A 21,157-nucleotide genomic window follows, 5' to 3' on the forward strand; every position below is an offset into this window, starting at 1 on the left:
CAAATGTATATAGTAAGCAATTATATTTATCCAGGCAAAACATAAAGTAGAAATTATAGAAGTTTTACAGTCAATAAACATTTTAAACACCTACTATGTGCCTAGTCCTATACTAAGCATGGATATACAAAGAAAGGTATTAGTCTCTGTTCTCAAGGATCTTGGAGTCTAATGGGGAAAAAAATGCAAACAATTATTGATAAACCATTTATCAGATAAACTAGATATAATCAATAGCAGGAAGATACTAGTATTAAGAATATCTGTGACTTGAAGAAAGCTAAGGAATTCAGGAAGCAGAGATGAGGCGGTAGAGAATTCTAGGCTTAAGGAATATTCATCTTTGTAAATACCATAAAACAATGTTTTAAGCTTCAAATTTATATAGACTGAGTTTAATCTTGAAGGCTCTCCACAAAATATTGCTTCCTTTTGGTCATATTATTTCTACCTAGATTTTACTTTGGGAGAATCCAAAACATGTGACATGAAAACAGATATAAATAAAGGGATGCATAGAGCCGGACATTACTCAAGGTAATCAATGGCTATGTTGGAGAAAATATAATCTTGATTACATGCGTATCCCCATGAAAAATACATAAACACATAACACATAAAATATTCACAGTAGATCTGAAACAATTAGTATAGTTTCTCTTTCCAATAATTGTCACCTTCCTCCAAGGGTCTAACATCTTACAGATTCATTGCATCCTCCTTTGGTTTAACTTCCTCTTGGAAGGAATGCCATAGAATGCAATTGAATTAGATTTAAGTGAGGGAGGGCTAAGCTTCAAGAACAAAGGATAAACAACAACCTCAGTGAGTGAAGTAGGAGCTGCCCCCTGGAAACCCAATTGGAACTAGCCAGTTGAACAATATGACACCTTCTTTTCTTTTCTTTTCCTTTTTTTCTTTCCCTTCCCTTCATGTTGTCCACATGGAGTATCATACCCAAAGGAAAGTAAATATTAAACACTAAAATCTCACAATATATCCTGGGGTCCTTAGTCTTAAACCCAAATCACTCTGGCTCTTGTTAACTGACTAACAATTGGTCCCAGGCCAAATGTCACTGTTGTTATGTGAGCTTTAATTTGTTCTGAGTGAATGTAAATAGTAGCATTTTCTGTTTTGACCAGAAATCCTGGGGGTCTTCCCTTTCCTTCCTCCTCCTTGCCCCTGTTGATTTTTTTTTTCTTTTGTTGACTACATAAAAGATGTTATTCCTTGTCTCATTTCTTAACCAGTCATTATCACAAGGCATTATCTCTGAGAGCTGTTAAAGACTTAGCTTAAAAAGGCCAAGGTCTCCCACTCTATTCAGGACCATTTCTACTCCTTTTGATCTATATCTTGCCACTGGACCTAGATGGTTCCATAGGAGAAAGTGAGGCTGGTGACTTTGCATAGCACTCCCTCACTTAAATCCAGTTCACATGAATGCTTAGGCATTATCTCCCTGATGTCTTGGTCTTCTTTGAGAATGAAGGACAAACAACAACCTCTGTCAGTAAAGCTGGCTCACACATTAAAACTGGTCAGTTGGAAGACTCTCTCCTTTCTTTTTTCCCTTCTTTCTTCCTTCTTCCCTCTTTCCCTCCATCTTCCTTCTTTCTTTCCTCCTTCTTTCTTCCTTCTTCCCTCTCTCCTCCTCTTTTCCTTCCTTCCTTCCTTCCTTCCTTCCTTCCTTCCTTCCTTCCTTCTTCCTTCCTTCCTTCCTTCCTTCTGTGGGGAATAGATAAGGTGAAGAACTTACAGGAATGTATGAATTCTTTTTCTGTATTTTATTATTTCTGTGTCTCCCCTATGACCTGTATAATATGTGCAGGCTCATATCTACTTGAGCCTTGGCCAGCTAGAAACATATTTACTTAACCTGAGCTGATGACATTTATTGGTATTTGACATTTATCGATATTTAGTCTATTAGCTGGACCACTGTCTGCTTGATTAAGCCTGAAGGCCTGACTTTCTGTTTCCCAGAAATCAGGAGATTTCAGGGAAACAGAAACCTTCCATTCCAATCTCCCCAAATAGCAACAACCAATTAGATGCCTCCCCTCCCCTTCTCAATGCTCTCTTACTTGTGATGTAATTTCTTGTATAAAAGCTGTGTATCTTTACTATTTCTTTAGCCTTCCTACTGCGAGCTTTCTCTTTCTTATCTTGCGATGGGATGGCTCATCCTCTGGAGGTTTTCAATAAACAACTTTTCTGCCTTCTACTGAGTGATCTCTGAGTAGTCATTTTGGGTAAGGGTCTTCTACATCCCTCACACTTCCTTCCTTCCTTCCTTCCTTCTTCCTTCCTTCCTTCCTTCTTCCTTCCTTCCTTCTCTCTCTTCCTCTCTCCTTCCCTCTTTCCCTTTCCCCCCTTTGTCCACATAAGGTATCATACACTTACCTCATTTTTGTATGCCTGAGAAACTTGGACAGTACACCAGCTCCATGCCAGGAAACTGAATCACTTCCATTTGAATTGTTTTAGAAAGATTTTGAAGATCACCTGGCAGGATTAGATACCCAACAAGGAGGTCCTTTCTGAAATTAAACTGCCAAGCATTCCATCTCTACTGCAGAGAGCACAACTCCTCTGGGCTGGTCACATTGTTCTAATGACAAATGTATACTTGCCAAAAAGATTATTTTATGGACAACTCACACATGGCGAGCGCTCACAAGGTGGTTAGAAAAGCAGTACAAGGAGACTCTCAAGGTCTCTCTGAAGAACTTTAAAATCTATTGTGTGATGCAGGAGACACTGGCACAGGACCACCCAGAATAGCGTGCCCTCATCAGAGAAGGTACTGTGCTCTATGAGCAAAGTAGAATTGAATTAGTCCAAAAGAAATGTGAGATACACAATTCCACTCTGAAAGTGATGTCATTTTGGTGCTCTTTAAGTATGAAAGACAACAACCAACCAATTAATTATATACTTACCTATAAATGCTCTTAAAAGCATTTTTATTTTTATTTTATTTTGCGCCTCTAAAGCCTCCCAAGATACCTTTGGGTTTATTGGTTAGATTTCTTTCTTAAGGACTAGACCTTAAAGGAAAACCATTTTGATTCTCATTGGCCACCAATAGGTCCTAAGCCAAGCCCTATTTGGGCATTGTTTGGGTCCTAATTGATTCAGATTGAATGTAAATAGCAATCATTTCTGCTTTAGTTAGAAACTGAGGGTCTTCTTCTCCCAGATTTATTTATTTAGATTTTATTTTTTGGACTAAGTGAAATAAGAGATTCTTTGCCTTATTTGCTGCTGGCTTTAATTACTGAATGAGTGTGCCCTCAATCAAACTGAGACTATAGCCCAAAATGGCCAAAGTCTCCCATTTCATCCAGGGCCATCTCCAGTCGTCCAGATCTATGTCTGGCCACTGGACGCAGATGCTCTGGGGGAAAAGTGAGGCAGGTGACCTTGCTCAGTCCTCCCTCACTTAAATCCAATTCACTTACACGTCACAGCATCACCTCCCTGATGTCATGGTCCTCTTCAAGAGCAAAGGACAAACAACAAAACAACAAACAACAAACAAAAAGTTCACCAAAGTACACTTCAAATCCTCCTGCATCCATGAAATCTTTCCAGACTACCTCAAGTGGAAGAAAGTTCTCTCATGTAAACTCTTATAACTCTTAACTGTAACATTCATTTACACTGTCATGTTTTGTAATTTTACCATATTTGTGCATGTCTGCATGTGTGTATGCATATGTGTTTGTGTTTGTGTGAGAAAGCAACATTTTTATTTATGTATTCTCCCTGAGTGCTTAGCATGGTCCTTGACTATACTAGGTTTGCAACAAATAATTAATCAGAAATGGAATTCATGTTAAAGAAAAGGAAACAGATGGCCTGAAAGATTTAATTGCATGGCATCATATAGAATATTTATGGCACAGCTCGGTGGAACATCTAAGACATTTCAGACTTAAGTATATCGACTACCAGATTATGCTACTTCCTTGTTAATAGTATTGGTTGTGGGACTTCAGGGATTTCTCAGACATTTCCCTTCAGAGAGTAGTTATCAAGTTCAAAGGGTTCTATATAACACTGTGTTGCTACACAGAAAATGAAGGAAAAACACCTAATTCTCTGCTGGGCCTTAGGAGCACTCCAGGACCAAATGGTATATAGCATTTGTCATTTTCAACTATATTCATTTCCAATTCTGCACTTGGCTTGGAAATCTAATTTAAAATAGAATTTGATGAACACATTTTATACTCAAAAGAAGCATTAACACTAATGAAAACATACAAAATCCTTTTTTATTTATTGGTCAGAAAATAAGCCAAACTTTAGCTTTCAGAGTTAGCAGTATATAGAATTGATATTATTGAAATTGGGAGTGAAATCTCTGAAAAAAATATTAACATCATTTCAATTCAATTTAATTCAATAATTTGGGTTCCTGTTATGTTCAAGATGAAATGGGAGCTACTTAAATGGATGCAAAATTCAAAGACAGAATTCTTACTTTAAAGGAAGTATAGTCTAGTAAGGGGAATAAGACATAAATAAATATAAGATGAAATAGAGTGCATATACAGTAAAAGAAGAATAAATGAAAATGATTAGGTGCTATAAAAGTGAAAAATCACTAATAATAACAGAACTTCAAATTAGAACAACTCTAGAGCTCTTTGTTTTATATGCAGCCAAAGATGATAAAAGATGAACATAGTGAATATTGGAGGAACTATGGGAAAACAGGCATACTAATACAATGAGGGTAGAACTATGTAATTTTCCGACCAACTTAGAAAACATTTTAGAATTATGTTATAAAAATGATAAAATTATTATTGACCAAGTTATCCCACTCTTGTATCAATATCCTCAAAAACTCAAAAATAGAAAATTCCTATATCTTTAAAAAACAATTCCAGTAGCTTTTTTTGGTCACTTAATTAAATAAATAAATAAATTGGAAGCACATCAATTGCAGGAAAGCAGAACAAACTTCAGCATATGATGTTATTTAATATTATTGTACTATGAGCCAATGATAAGTATTAAAACTTTTGGGAGACTTGTTAATATTTATGTAATGGGGTACTAGCCAATGATGACTCAGTCATTAAAACTTAATGTGATTTCCATTCCAGATTCAGAGCAGGAACAAGTAGCTTCTAACGTTTCCCTTCACTGTATTGTGGGATGATGAAGAGCTATGTACAAACTCTGTGTGTGTGTATGTCTTTGTATGTCTTTTTCAAGTGAAGAAGAAAAAATAATTCTATGATCCATCTAGTGAGGAGAGAATTGGCAGGGACTTACTATTCCCTCCCTATGTCCATGACCTCATGGCACCCCTGTTTTTTTTTTTTCTGCCTCTATTTTGTTTTTTCTTTTCTGATCTTAGGTAAATAAGTATCAGAGGTAAAAGGGATCAATTCATGAGCTTTAAAAAGTAATTAAAGCTACCCAAGAACCCTTTAGAACCTGGACCTGTTAGCTAATTGTTGCAGTCCAGCTCAGAATGGTGCTAACCGTGTACATCAAGCCACTGGATCTGGTCCACCGATGAATCAACCAAATAAAAAGCAAAACAATGTATAGTGAACTTCTTTGCAACTCCAAAAGAGAAAGGGATTCCAAGAGCCCTGGTTCTGGGAGCTACCCCAGATCAAACAATCTTCTGAAGTTTGAGTCCTTTATCTTGAGGGACAGAATGGATGTGTGGAATGGAGAAGGAATCTTGGCTTAGGTTTCTGTTTTTCTGCTTTTGATAAACCTTTTTTGTAAATAACCTACTTTGTAACAAGTAATTGAAATTAATTGGTTAAATACTACTGAAAAAACGAAAACTGAATGATATTGTGGGAGAACGCCAAATGAAAGTTTGTGAGCAATAATACCAGTAACCACATATTGCTCCATAGGGTCACCCCTTGACTTAAGATAGGCCTAAAACAGGATAATTTACTTGTACTTTAGGTATAAAATTCAAATCAAATGAGTCACCAACAGGTCATTTAAAAGGTAAGCAAAAGAGATTAATTGAGCCATAGCTAGAAAGGGTTACTTAAGGATAGACATTGAAAGCACTTCTGATTGATTCAGCTGAGTAAAGAAAGTGCCTTTGAATGAGTTATTTACTCACTGTCACCTACTCACCAGGAGTGCCTCTTTGTAATTTGTTTTATCCTTAAGAAACTATGCAGTGATGTTCACAACCTTAGCAACTAGTCCTCCATAAAAACCTAATCTTGAGCATAAATTCAATGTATTTTAAAGATCAAAACAAAACAAAAAGAATTTCTGCTAGTTTATATGAGTCAGCAATAGGATACTACTCCTATATTCTAGAACCCTGCATAGATTAAAATAAATTGTATTTTCTGAGACCCTTACCTGGGAGTCTGAATATGGGTTGTTAGAGAAAACCTAGAATGTGGGCTGCACAGAAAGAATTAAATTTAAGACAATGAATTTTATGGAAAATGATCACAATAATGTAAAGGGAAACATTAACAATAATAGAATTCAATGTAATTTCAGATTAAACATAGAATTATAGATTGAGTTAAGAAAAATGACTAGAAGTCATCTATCCTAACCCCTTTGTATAGATGAAGTAATTAAATTCCTGAGAGGTCAAGAAATTTGCCTGAGGCAACAAAGGGAATATGTGGCAGTTCTGGGATTGGAATCTGAATCTTTTAACTCCAAATTCATTGATATTCCAGCTATACATCCTTTTTCTTGGTAAAAACTAGAAGTTTAGAAGGAGGTACACAGGCTATCAGAAAACATTTTTCTGATGAACAAGATTTCTTTTTTGAAATGGAGTTTTCTGTTTACCTAGAAGACTTAAGGGAAGCATAAGATTTTATGGAAACCATTGTGAGATGTGAAATGAATAATTTTATTACATTAAATTAAAAAGATATTATGAAATTAAAACAATGTAGCCAAGATTAGAAGGAAAACATAAACCTGAGGGAGATAAAATATAGATATTTTCTCAGACAAGGTCTCATATTTCAAATACATAAAGAACTATGTCAGATTTTTTGGAATGAGTCATTCCTCAATTGACAAATCGTCCAAGGATATGGACAGGGAGTTTTTCAATGAAGAAATCAAAACAATTTATGATCATATGAAAAATACTCTAAATATTTACTAAAAATATAAATTACAATAATTTTGAGATATCTCATATTTATCAGATTAGTTACAATTACCTAAAGAGAAAATTACATGTTGGAGGGAATGTGAAAAAACTGAAACACTAATACACTGTTGGTGGAACTGTGAAAATGATGTTTTTTTTTTTCTTTTTTGAAAGAACATTAGTAAAAATGTATTTATTTATTTATTTAAAGGGAATTCAAGAGTGAGAGAGATCATTTTTTGATTGAAATTGAGGGGTAGAGATCAAGGAAGAATCAGTGGGGGAATTGGCATTTTGACTGAAGTCTTGAGGGGTGTCTTAGAGTTGTCAAGTCAATAATTACTATGTATTTGAATTTTTTTTCTTGTTTTTTGTAAAATTTTCTCTTTGATCTGGGTTTTTTGAAATTTGGCAATAATATTCCTATGTGTTTTCCACCAAGAATCACTTTCAGGTGGTGATCAGTGGATTTTTTTCTATTTCTATTTTCCTTTCATGTTCTATCACTCCAGATTAATTTTCTAGGATTATTTCCTGCATTATTGTGTCAAGGTTGTGTCACAATTTTGTGGCAGTTTAATTATTTTTAAATTTTCTCTTCTTGATCTGTCTTCCATATCTGTTGTTTTTCTTATGAGATGTTTCACATTCTGTTCTATTTTATGATTCTTTATATTTCTTGCTTTCTCATCACTTCACTAGCTTCCCCTTGGCTGATTTTAATTTTCAGTTATTTTATCTTTGAGACTCATGTACCTCCTTTTTAATTGCTTAACTTTTCCCCACATAATTTTCTTTTTCTTGGATGGTTTTAATTTTTTTTCTTTAGTTTTTGATCAATGTCTCTCATTTGATTTTTGAATTCTTTTTTGAGTTCTTCTATAAATTTTCTCTGAGCAAGAAGCCATTTCATAGGTAGGGCAGAAAGGTTTTTTTTGTTTGTTTGTTTGTTTTTCTCCTGAAGATGAATCCTGGTCTTCCTGTTTCCATGATATGTTTCAATGGTGGGATTTTTTTGCTGGTTCATTTTTTTTTTAATAAGAGGTATTAAAGTAAGTACCTCAAATCATGGAGTGGGGGGATGGAACCTTAACATTCTCTTCAACTCTCCACTCTGACCAGGAACCCCCAATCAAGAGCTCCATTCTCCAGCAAGTGCCCACAGACAGCAGTGCCCCTGCTCCGCTGCTTCTGCCCTTACCAAGTGCTGGTTTCTTCTCACCCAGGGCTGTGCCTCTGCAGAACAGCTGGGCCTGGTGTTCCCAATCAGCCAAGATTCACTTCATCTTCCTGGACTCAAACTCCCATTTGACAAACAGTCTGGGAAGTGAGAGGCTCTGTGGTTCCTGCTAAGGCTCCAGCCACTCCTAGCTGTCCCAGAGGTGCTTGCACTTCACCTGGGATAATCCTGGCCCGGGTCTTTCTTCAGATCTTGTCGTGAGAGAACCCCTCTCTCAGGAGAACCCCTATTCTACCCCAAGTCTTCTTGGTTTTTCACCAGTCTGCGTTTGATCTGAGGGCAAATTTATTCTATTTGTGGGGAAATGTGGGTTGAAATTTACCAATCTACTCCAATGTCTTCCCAGAATCCTTCCTTCAAGTCAATTAATCCTGATCCAGAAGTTTATGGATTGACTGAAAGAACCCATGGGCTAACCCTATAGTCTTTATGGTAATTATAAATTAGTCTATGCTTCAGGGATGATGATTGGACCGTGTCAAACAGAACATTAATTTTCAATCCAACAGTAATATACAAATCACTGGGATATACCCCATCCTTACAATGCATATTAAGATAATGTCAGATTTCTATAATTGTAGGTTATGACAACTAACATTCTTTTTTTCTCACTAAAACATTCTCTGTAAATTTAATTTCCTATCACAGTCTCCTCAAAGCATTTCCTGCCAATTCTTGCGGCTATGCTTTAGGGGTAATTTCCACTTGAAAATGTGCAGAGAATTTATAGGTTCTCATTAATGCTAATGGTTTTGCTGAATGTAAAATATATTTAACCAAGAGGTCTTTTGGATTGCATTTACAGATCTCATCTAAGCACAGCTGGCCTCAAGGAGAGATAATGCATATAGCAGTTTGAGGCTACAGACCATTCCTGTCAAAGTCCATATGTTTCTTACAACCCAGGTTGGGATTCTTAGAATAGTCCTACATTTGCCAGAAACTGGAAATTGTTGAATTTATTTTGCTTTTGTGGTTGTTGTTATTGGCAGAGCAAAAAAGACCCAGTTGTCCCTGTTTCTTTTGGGTTTGGCACTGGATCCAATAGTTAATGAATATAGTGGTGGGAGGTTAGCTTTCTTTTCAACCACCGAGTCTGTTTGGCATTTGTTTTCATAGACACTTAATTGCTCTTGTTTTCTTACCTCTTGGGCCAGATGGGATCTCAGCTGCTCATCTATTAATTGTGTTAGCCCAGTGGAACACTCTTGACACAGTCATATCAATGTTGTTTTCTGGTCTATTAATTTTATTTAAAAAAATCCAGATGCTGAGTTAGACATAGACTCTAGTAGTTGTGAGAATCCTGAGGTCAATAGTTTTTATACCAATGATAATGTAGAAAGTTATCATAGTTTTAACTTTTCACCATAAAAAAGACAAAGAGATATATGAAAGGCCCATCTTCTTGTACTTTATTCCTCAGTTACCCCTAAGTCACCACTATATAAAGCATGGTATATATTCTTGTTTGTCAATAGTCAAAACCAGAACATGTTGGAAAACCCCAAAGATTTTCTCTGAAAGCACATCTTGGGATCAGGGCAAGCCAAGGGAGAAATTCTCAGTGTCATTTCAAGGTCTAATGAACCAGACATCTAAATTCTAGACATCTGTAGGCACACAGAAACACTATAAAAAAGTATGGAATTTCCTGTAAAATGAATTTAAAGTGGGTCTGCAGAGATCTGTGAGGTCAACATATTCCTCAACTTTGAAACAAAAAAAGAAATTTCAAAGGCCTATAGGTTCTATATGTGAGGTAAGTTGAGAGAATGGATCAGGCTATTTGGAATCTAATGACACTACATACTTATTTATAGAATTGCTCTAACATGTCACTATAATTGAGAAGTTGGGTGTCTTCAGGGAAGATCTTCAATGTTCTTTTTTAACTAACTCTTGAATCAGAACAGGGACTCAAAAAACAAAAAAGATACATTTCTCTAAGGAAATTTGTTTCTAATCTGATAGAATGACAGCATAGTGTATATATACATTTTTTTTTTGTCCCCTAGCAGGTGTTTCTAATTCACTAAGGTAGACAGATCATCTATCACCCACAGTATCAAGAATTTTTATGGATTAAATAACCAAATATGGTAAGAAGATTAAGAGATGTGAAATTCGCATTGGAGAACAAAAGACTCTTTAGTAGAGAGGGCAACAGGGGCTTATTTAGGCCAAGAGAAGTCCATATAGCCAGATTCATCCAAATTTCTTCAGACAGAAACAACCACATTATTATTGAAATAAGGGACTTTAGAATAAATAAATAAATTTATTAAAAATAAAATAGAATCTGTGATGAATGGCCATAGAAGAAAAGGGAAATCATGAAATGAGCATGTGTGTTAAACAAATTTGTTCGAATGGTAATTTTGCAGACTTTTGGGGTTTAAAATCAATTTTTATTATTTTTTCTTCCTTCATTCCTTCAATATATCTTTCTAAATAATATCTTTGTTTTGAAACTGTGTTGTCTGACCAAATTTGCCTTTTCAGAAGCTCAAAACAGTTTTTTAGGAAGCCATAGGTAGAAAGAAAAGTTTTCAAATAGGCAAATGAATTAGCTGTATGGAACACCTACTTCCAGACAAGTCTAAGGTTTCTTTGGAGCTGCATATTTCATTAGCTGTACTGTAATAAGATAAGTAACAATCCCAAGCTTACACTTCCTTTTCAGAAAAAAGTGGGAAACAATTATTAATTTATGTTACATTATTAGGACAAGTTAATTTGATACTGGGAGGAGGAAATAGTTTGAATCTCTTTATAGTAAGTAATGATTTGTAGTTCTTTCCTATTTCTATTGACAGCATGATTTTTCCTTATTTCACCCCAGATTCCCAACTTCAATGTGATCTGTGACTCCTTACTTTCACCTCACAAATCCAGTTAGGTATCAAACCTTGTTATCACTTCATCTTTGAGGTCTTTTAATTGCTTTCTTTCTACTTACACTGGTACTACTTTATTAAAGCCTTTAATATTTCTTCTATATTCTATTGCAAAAGCCTCCTAACTGGTTTTCCTGGCTCAAATCTTCCTTTTCCAGGACATCCTTCATATAACTGCCAAAGCACTGTTCCTGAAATATAATTCTTTACTTATTGTTCCATTTCTCAATAAATTTCAGTGGCTTTCTATTACTTTTGACTTAGGTCTTTTTTTAATATTCTCAGTTCTTAGTATTATGAGTTACATTTACTGTTTAATAAACATTTATTAGTTGATGCTTCTTGGTTGTTAAAACAACAAAAAAAAGAAAACAATCTGTCTCTTCATTGAATGGAAAATAGGGACTAGATATAGGAGTCAAGGGCTGTAAAGAAGGAAGAATTAGTTGCAAGTAAAACAAAAGTCCTAGTTTTGAAAAGGATAGTAAAAGGGGAAGGAAGGGAGAAAAATATAGCAAAGAACCAAATGTAAGGTCATTTTAGGTTACCTCTATGATAATTGGAGAATAGCTAAAACAATTATTATATATTAATAATTATACAATAATATTATAATATTATATATTTAATATTATACCATAAGACACAAAATATTTTATTTCCAAAAAGTCTTGTGTAACATCAACTGATAAGCATATGAAGGGAGCAAAGCTAGAAGAACATTTTATTATAATTAATTACTATAATTAAATAATTATAATTATTATAATAATTATAGCAGAATTGTGAAGAAAAACAATATTTAAAGACATAAGAACTAATAAATGTAATGATCAACATTGTTTTCAGAGGTTTTATGACAAAAAAATTCACTTACGATGAAACACTCAAACTTCTGTCAAAGAGATGATGGGCACAAGGTACAGAAAGAAAGAAGGTACCAAAAAAAAAAGATGTGACCATGTGTATTCAATTGCTTTAGCTTATTAGTAGTTATTGGGGTTATTATTAATATTATTATTACTTAATTGAGAAGCAGGACAAGAAAGTAAAAAGTTAACAATGGAGTTACACAAAAGAAGGACATTAGAACTTCTTTTTTTAATGAGCAGAAGAAGTTTAATGAGCTGTGGAAGCACAGACAAAAGAAGTTTTGAAGGTAACATAAAAATTGTTAGGAAAACTGGAAATCAAGCAGGAAGGCAGAAGTTGGGCTTAGACCAATATTCTATACTAATTGCCAATATAATATCAAAAGAGATAAATATCCTACTTATAAAGAGAGATATTACAAAAAAAGTAAAAGAACATGGAAAATATTACTTAAGCTCATGGATGGGTTAACAATTTATGAATAAAAAGAGAGAGGAGAGTGAGGTATAAAATGGATAATTTCAATTACATTAATTTTTTTTAAATTGTACAAATAAAATATGTAGCTAAGATCAGAAGGAAAACAGAAAATTGGAGGATATTTTATAGACAGTTTATTAGTTAAAGGTGTCCTAACTTAAATATAATTATTCCTAATTGGTAAATAGTCAAAGGATACAAACAAAGTTTTTAGATAAAAAATAAAAATAATTTATGGGAAAAATGCTTTAAATTATTATTGATCAGAGAAATGCAAATTAAAGCATGAATTTTATACCTATCAGATTGATCAAAATGACAAATGTTGTAGTGGAAAAATTAGGACACATTCATTATTGGTGAAATTATGAGTTGATCCAACAATAATGTAGAGAAATTTGGAATAATGCTCAAAGAGTTATTAAACTGCTTCTATCCTTTGACCCAGCAATACCACAACTAGATCTATTTCAAAGATGGTTAAGGAAAAAGGAAAAGAACCTATATGTTGTCAAATATTTTTAGCAGCAATCTTTGTGGTGGCAAAGAATTAGAAATTGTGAGGATATTCATCAACTGAAGAATGACAACACTTGGGATATATAATCATAATGGAATATCATGGTGCTATGAGAAATGATGAGCTTGATCAATCTTAGGAAAAACATGGATTTCATAAAATAAGGAAGAGCAAAAGGAGCAGAACCAAGAGAACATTGCATTCAGTAACAACAATATTGTTTCAAGAACAACTTTGAATAAATGTCATTTTAACTATTATAAATACCCAGATTAACTACAAAGGATAGATGATGGAAGATGCTACCTACATCCAGAGAAAGAACTGATAAATAAAAATATGTATAGAATGATTTTTGTCTTCCCTAGTGTATTTCTTTTTCCCTCCATTTTCTTTCTTTAAAAAATAATAAATATAAAGAATCTCAAACTTGGCACCTATGTTCATTATTCTCCTTAACTGCTGTAATATTTTAATACATCAGGACTCTAAAGGAAAACTTTTTTCCTCTCAATTATTAGAATGCAATATTTCATTTTCATTTAGCTTTTCTAAATGCTTAAATGCATTTACCTTCCTTAGTTTCTTTGGCTTTGTGTCCAGGGTGTACCAAAATTTAGTGCAGTTGTAAACTATTAAACTATTATTTTCATTTTAAAGTTGCTTCTTAGCTCTGTTCTTCTCACCAGGAGTGACTGAAGTCCTATATTTTATTATAATTTATATTTTCCCCTTTAGGACTATATGTACTATTTCTTGGTAAGTTTTTTTTTAATTGACTTTTCTCCACAAATCTCAATAGGGATTTGAGGGTAATCAAAATTGTTCCCAGGGAGATACTGTAGATGATACTAGTCTTGGACCTCCTGGACAACCATCCCTTTGTTGGTGCTCAGATATTGATTTATCCCTGCTTCCTGCTTTGGTTCCCAGTCCTCTGAGAAGTACGATGGTCTTGCCAGCCTGCATATTGATGCTATGGAGGTTGGTACTCTTTGCATTTCCATTCTGACATTCCAAGATTTACCTTTGGTACATAATTATTGGTGGTGAAGCTTGCATGAAAAGCCCTTGTTCAGTACACAGGCTGGCTTTAGGATTTTCCTTTTCTCTGTGTCTCTACCAGCTTCTGAACAGTTACTGAAGTTCAGCTGCTTTTCCTAAATTGTCCATTTCCATGCTGGCACAGCTCCTGGGTTTACTTCACAAGATTTTGGCTTCCCAAATTTTGCTTCTTCTCTAAGCTTCCACCACTTTAAAAATTTCTGAACTGGGCAGAAGAAATTATTTCTTAGTATTTATGGTTTCTTTTTCATGTATCTCCCTGAAACCATTTTCATTATTTGTTCAGCTTCTGTGGAAGAATTGGGTCTCTCTATTATATTTTACACTCACTTTTATTTTTTTAATTAAATAATTTAAAATAAAATCTTAATCTGTGAGGGTTTTTTTTTTTTTTTTTACTGTGCATCCAAAACAAGAGAAGTGTCAAATCATGGAATATTTCATCATTTCATGTTGCAACAGTGGCAGCTTATGCATCAACATTTGTGACTAAATATTAAGAAAGAGAGAAATTATAGAAAGCTTAATGAAGCCATTAAAATTAATTCAACATATTTTTCAATATTCTGTGACTTGGGTGTGATATTGGAAGAAGAGAAGCAAAAAAAAAAAAAAAATCCTACAGGAAGAAGCATTAGTTCAGAGATGTCAAAAGCTTATAGCTAGGCAGAAGCATATGCCTATGAATAATGCCTGTTTAAATTTTATTTATATGGAACATTTACAAATATTCTCTTTCTACATCTAATCCACAGTATAAATGTCAGGAAGAAGGAGCATATTGGGCTATGTGAAGGATCTTTGTGTGATGATAGAAAATCCCCTAATTGCTGATTCGAAAGAGATAACTTTGGATCCCATAATAGAATATGTTTAAAAGTTGTTTTTTTTTTTTGTTGTTGTTGCTGTTGTTGTTCCATGAACAAGAACTGAGTAGATATACAAAAGAAGTGACTCACTATTTCACCATGCTTCTTTTGTTTCAGTTTTGAATTATGACAAGTATTTTGAGAAATTTATGGAGAATTAGACAGTGGAAGGATAACTATCCTATCTTCCATTGGCCCCATTTTATTGTGAGCACGTATATTGCTTAGAAAAGATTGTTCATGAAAGTGGGCACCTTTTATGTTTCATTTTCTTAAATAGGTGAACTTGTAAGTTTAAAAAAAGAATGTATAAAAATCTACATTTTCAGTGAAAGCATCATCTCCCAGGATGTAAGTGTCAATTATATTGAGTGATAGTCAGCAGATTGGGTTTTGTTTTTTGTTTTTTATTTTTTTTTGATTGGTTGATATCAGTTTCTGCATCAGAAAGAATTGCCTCTAAAATGAAAGGTCAAGAAACAGGACAAGAGTATTCATGAGTAATAATTCACTTTTTACTGGTACAATAGGGTTGGCTTTTGTATGTGAGAAACAAGTTATGTCTGAAGAACTAAGTGTATTTAACAAGACCTAAAAGATCTGTTCCAAAGAAAAATGTCTGTATTAAAATGGTATTAAGTTGCAAACAGATGGAACAACTCTAAGAAGAGAAAACAACTTAACTGACACTTCATTGCAATGCCAAATAGCCAAAAGAGCAATACTCATTGAGATTTTTTTTTTTTTTTAACGTGAGAAACTTGTTTGCCTTCAATGTGTGAATAAATCTAAATAACTGTATAAAGCCTTGGTCCTAGTTACCTGGGAGGCTCAAAAAAGCCTCCTTGTAAAAAACTAAATATTATGTTATTTCTAAATTTAGATTTTGGAGTTTTATTCCTGACAGTATTCCTAATAATGACAGAGAAATGACAAAATGTCATAATCTAAATATTAATTATCTTTACATTTTAAAGTAAGAATAAATTATGCAATCCTGAATATAAAAACTAGTACCTAATTTCATAATTTTCCAGCTCCTTGGCATTATGCAACTATAAGAATTTTTAAACAAAGCATAATGTATTGGAAAATGGAAAACAAAGTAATTGTATCTAAATAAATCAGCAAATATTGTAATGCCTATGCAAAACAACTATGGAAATGTCTGTGACTTGTAAATGTAATTTGAGATAAAGAAGGATGGGAAAAAACTAAATTATTTTTAGCTAATCAACAACTGGAGCAATGAAAACTTGCCTTTCTTTAGACTGCATATGTATAAACTCTAATACAAAAAATTTAAATAAATGAACATTCTAAATTATAACAGTAATATTTTAAGTAGTAATAACTTATATCATCTTTCAGTATAAAATATTGATAGTCATTTTACTTATATATTGACCCATCAGAAACATCATGAGAAATGAGCAAAATTAAGCTCATGGGGGATAATAATGATAAGGTAGTTACTTTACTTTAGTATATCAAGCAACTGTGATTTCATCAGTGTGGATAATCCCTCCTGACAAAGTTCAAACTCCTTTTTTATGGTTTAGATAATCCCAGAACTGCTTTAATCAAATGGCATCATCTTTCATTCAATTTAGTGATAAGCATTTGTAAATCGGGTGATTTTTCAGGAGACATATAGTTGATCACTTTTCCATATTTGGAATCTTTCTTGTTTGGTAAGATCTGTCAGAACTGTTTTTGGCATATTCTTCAAGAAACCAGAGTCATACTCTTATGCCATACTATTATGGAAGTAATAGTTGTAGTGTTAGAGGGAAGAAAGAAAGAAGGAAATTGAAATGCGTAGTAAAAAGAGAGTTTTTTCTTTAAATTTTTATTTGCAATTTAAAGTCAAACCATTCTTCCATTTCTACGATAACATTCCAAAAATAAGTAATGGAGTTTTGCTGTAATAAATAAACAAACAAAATAACACTGTGGCTCATAAGCTTAAAAAATTTAGAAACACACATAGATGCCCATATGATATCTATATCTATATCTATATCTATATCTACATATATACAATTTAGCCACTATCAGGGAATTTACTGTTTTCTATATTTAAAGTTCTTATTGAATATAGGAGTGAATCTTTCCTCTCTGATATGTGAGGCACACAAAGAACTTAGGGTATGTCTAGAGATGAGAAAATAACTGCAGATCTCTTAGAATTTCTGAGGGAAAGAAAAAGAAAAAGAAAATGAATTAGGGAAAAACAATGAAAAGGGCACTAATCACCTTGCATACATTTAATAGCCAATAATATGAAGCATTTCCTTCTAAGCATTTCCTAAGGACCAACAAAGGCAAAAAGTATTTAATAAAAAGCATCTCCATTATATTTAAAATAATTATCTATTCTTGTTATCTTATTCTATTCTATATGTATTCTAATTATCTTAAACTAATTATTATCAAAACTTTCTCTTAAAATTTAAATCATAAAATGTATTATTATAGGTAAGTAATAAATATTAATTCAAGCAAGTATTATGAATAAGGCTCAATACTTGACATTCTGGGTTATACCAAGGTGAACACTACTTCTATATTTACAGTTCAGCACTACAGATTGTATTCTAGACTAACTATATTGAGATCTGTATTTTATCTTGGTGAGAACACATCTAGACTACACCATTATAGTTCTGAGCACTAAACCACAGGGAAAAAACATTGATAAACTGAATAGCATGCAGAGAAGGGTGATCTACGTAGTGTGTTACTGACTAAATATATAACTTTGAAAAGGTCACAAGCTCTCTGAGTTTTGGTTTATTCATCTAAATAATAAAAGGTTGGACATTTAAATTAAAAGATGGGGAGGTTTTTACATGTAGATAAATTCGGTGGGAAGGATGAAAAAAGTGCAGTCTTGAGATTCCAGAAAAGATATGGTCAATAAATGATCAATAGATCATGTTGGTTAGTCTGTAGGGAGTGTGAAAGGGAAAAATGGAAGGTACAACTAGCAAGCTAATTGGGATTGTTGACAAGGTGATGACCTTTTCAGTTTGTAATAAATTGTCATCTCAATACAGATAATTTCCAGGTTTATAGATTTATATATCTAGCTCCACAATTGTCCTCTCCTTTCATCTTGTTTTCCCCCTTCTCCTCCATTTTCCTCTATTCTCCCCCATCTCCATTTCTCTCCCTCCATCTCTCCCTCCTCTTTTCTCTCCTTTCCTTTCTCTCTTGAGAAGGAAAAAAAATTTTTAATTATCAGGTTAATTATTCCTTTTTTCCCCCATTCCTTTGGCTTGTGCCATAATTCAATTAAATTCACATTTATTATGTTCTGTGTTCAATATATCTTACTAGGCTCTGGAAATGCAAAGGCAAATACAAGAGTCCTTTTTCTCACTGCTGACATTCCACCAGGGACTATTATATTTACATATATACCTCTATACAAAAAGGTAAATGTGAAGAATATACTTATGAATACACAGTAATGTCAAGAGGGCAGCTAGATGGTATAGTGGATAGAGCACCAGCCCTGAAGTTAGGAGGACCTGAGTTCAAATCTAATCTCAGACACTTAACACTTCCTAGCTTGTGACCCTGGGCAAGTCTCTTAACCCCAATTGCCTTAGCAAAAAAAAAAAAAAAAATTGAATGTCAAGAGGGCTAATAACTGGGCAGAGCAAGAAAAACCTCAATTAAGAAATGGCACTTTAGGAGAAGTAGAACCAAGAAGGGCGATTGAAGGCTAGGAGTCACCCCAGGCTCCTCCAAATACCCTTAAATAATGACTCTAAAATAATTTAAAAGCATCAGAATCCACAAAAAGATGTGATAGAACAACTTTCCATCTGAAGGCAGTTTGGAAGGATGATAGGAGGGATCTGTTACAGGGTGTTTCTGAAGGACAATTGCCAGAGTCCAAGACAGCAGCAGGAGCAGGTAGAAGGCCCCCTTAATCTATTTTAGTAATGGAGATCTCAAGATTTCTCAAGCTACGGTTGCCAAAGACAACTTGGCAGGAAAGGATTGGTGCACAAGGGTGTCAAGGGAGTCTCAGCAAATTCAGATGGGGCTTTGGGAGCCACTGAATCAAAAATGGCAGCAACAGCACCTGTGGCTGCAGAGGCAAGAAAGAGCAGCTTCTGGAGCTTTCAGTCCACAGGTATGGGGGGCCAAATAACTAGTCAGAGGGAGATTTCAAAGGGCTCTTTGTTGGCACTGTGGCAGGACTCTATTGCTTTGCCCATATTCAGATCATAAAACCTTTGAAACTTGGTACATGGCATCTTCCACTAGAAACAGAACTCTATTTTAATAAAGAATTTAAAGTCAAATAATAGTCTGGAGAAAAGAGAAGGGAAAAGAAAGGAGAGATTCTAGTTCCAGAGCCTTAGCAAACATTTTCAGTTAGGGAGCAAGATATGGATAATGTGACATAGGAGATTAAGGAAACGTAGTTAGACAAGTAAAGGAATAAAAAGGAGAATGATATTATAAAATCCCTGTTAAGAGAGATTATCTATTAGGTATGGGTGTCTAAATTTAAATCAAAGAAATAGGTAAAGAAATATGAGGAATAAAAAAACACCATCAGAACCAGCATTTAAGATATTGGTAACTTTGGAGAGAGTAATGTCAATCAAACAGTGATGTTGAAAGAAAAATTGTTTGAATTGAAGAAATAATGAAAGAGTAGGAAGTAGATATATTGAGAATAGAAGGTTTTCCTACAAGTTTGACTGGGAAAGGGAGAAGGGTTATTTTAAAAATAGCCTGAGAGATTGGTAGGGTTTCCTGAGAATTTTTAAGAATGAGGTATTTGATCATGTCTGAAGGAACTTGTAAATAGCAAAAGACTGAATATTAGAGAGAGGGGATAATTAAGTTTGTAATCTGCAGAAGAAAGGAGAGAATTGACCAGTGTAGAGGATTTGGTCATAGCATAAGATGCGGTTGCTACTGGGAGAGAGGGTTGGTTTTAGGAGGGAAGAGAAGATTTGAAACATCTTTTGTGGGGAATTAGTGAATTAATTAGGGAGAAAGAAAAGAAGTCTTGCTGTAGTGAGAGACCAGCTGAGGAAAGATAGAAGGAAAGAAGGACGCAAGGAAAAAAAGCAGCTATTAAGCACTTCTTATACACCAGAAACTTTTCTAAGAGCTTTACAAATATCTTAATCCTCACAACAATCACAAAGAGTTTGTTTTTTTTTTCTAGTGTATTTTCTGATATATTCCAAATCTATATATATCTATATATATCTATATATATCAATTTCTGCTTGCTATTTTGCTTAGATGGCTAGATTGCTCACCATTCAGTAATTCTGATGATTCTTTGTATGACCAGTATTTGTTGGGAGGAGGCTAAGTAAACTAGAGGAGTAATCTCCCCCTTAAGAATGCCTAGGGAAGCAACTTTCCTTTTGAACACTTAAAAATCATACTCCTAGGGGGCAGCTAGGTAGTGCAGTGAATAGATTACCAGCCCTGAAGTCAGGAGGACCTGAGTTCAAATCTAGCCTCAGACACTTAACTCTTACAAGCTGTGTGCCCCTGGGCAAGTCACTTAACCCCAATATCCTCAGGGAAAAAAATCACGCCGAGACCATCAATATTTAAGGAGGGCAAGTAGATGTCATTCTAATCCAATAACACGTGGAGATAGGTGAAGGAAAGAGAAAATGCTTAGTTTTATTACTTTTCTCCTGATTTCCTCAAAGCTGAAATTGCAGTCTCTCTTTGAGAGGGGTGAGTCAGATTCCAGAGAGCTCTATCAGTGACATACTGAGTCATGCTTATATATTCAGAAAACATATGTGGACACATGTATTTTACATGAGCACACACATATCTTACAAATGTAAAAGAAAGACAAGTAAAGAAAAATTTAGGGGAGACCCTTTAAAAAATCTCAGAAAAAAAGTAGCTTTTAATACTTTCTGATTCAGCAATCAGTTAAATTGGTTAGTTGAATCCATGGAGAACTAAAATGAGTCAAATTAAGTTTAATGTTTTACATATGGGGAGGAATCTCAACATTTCTACAGTCTATAACATTCTCAGAGAAAGCAA

This window comes from Antechinus flavipes, chromosome 1 (genome assembly GCF_016432865.1).
Source record: "Antechinus flavipes isolate AdamAnt ecotype Samford, QLD, Australia chromosome 1, AdamAnt_v2, whole genome shotgun sequence".
Classification (NCBI taxonomy): Eukaryota; Metazoa; Chordata; class Mammalia; order Dasyuromorphia; family Dasyuridae; genus Antechinus; species Antechinus flavipes.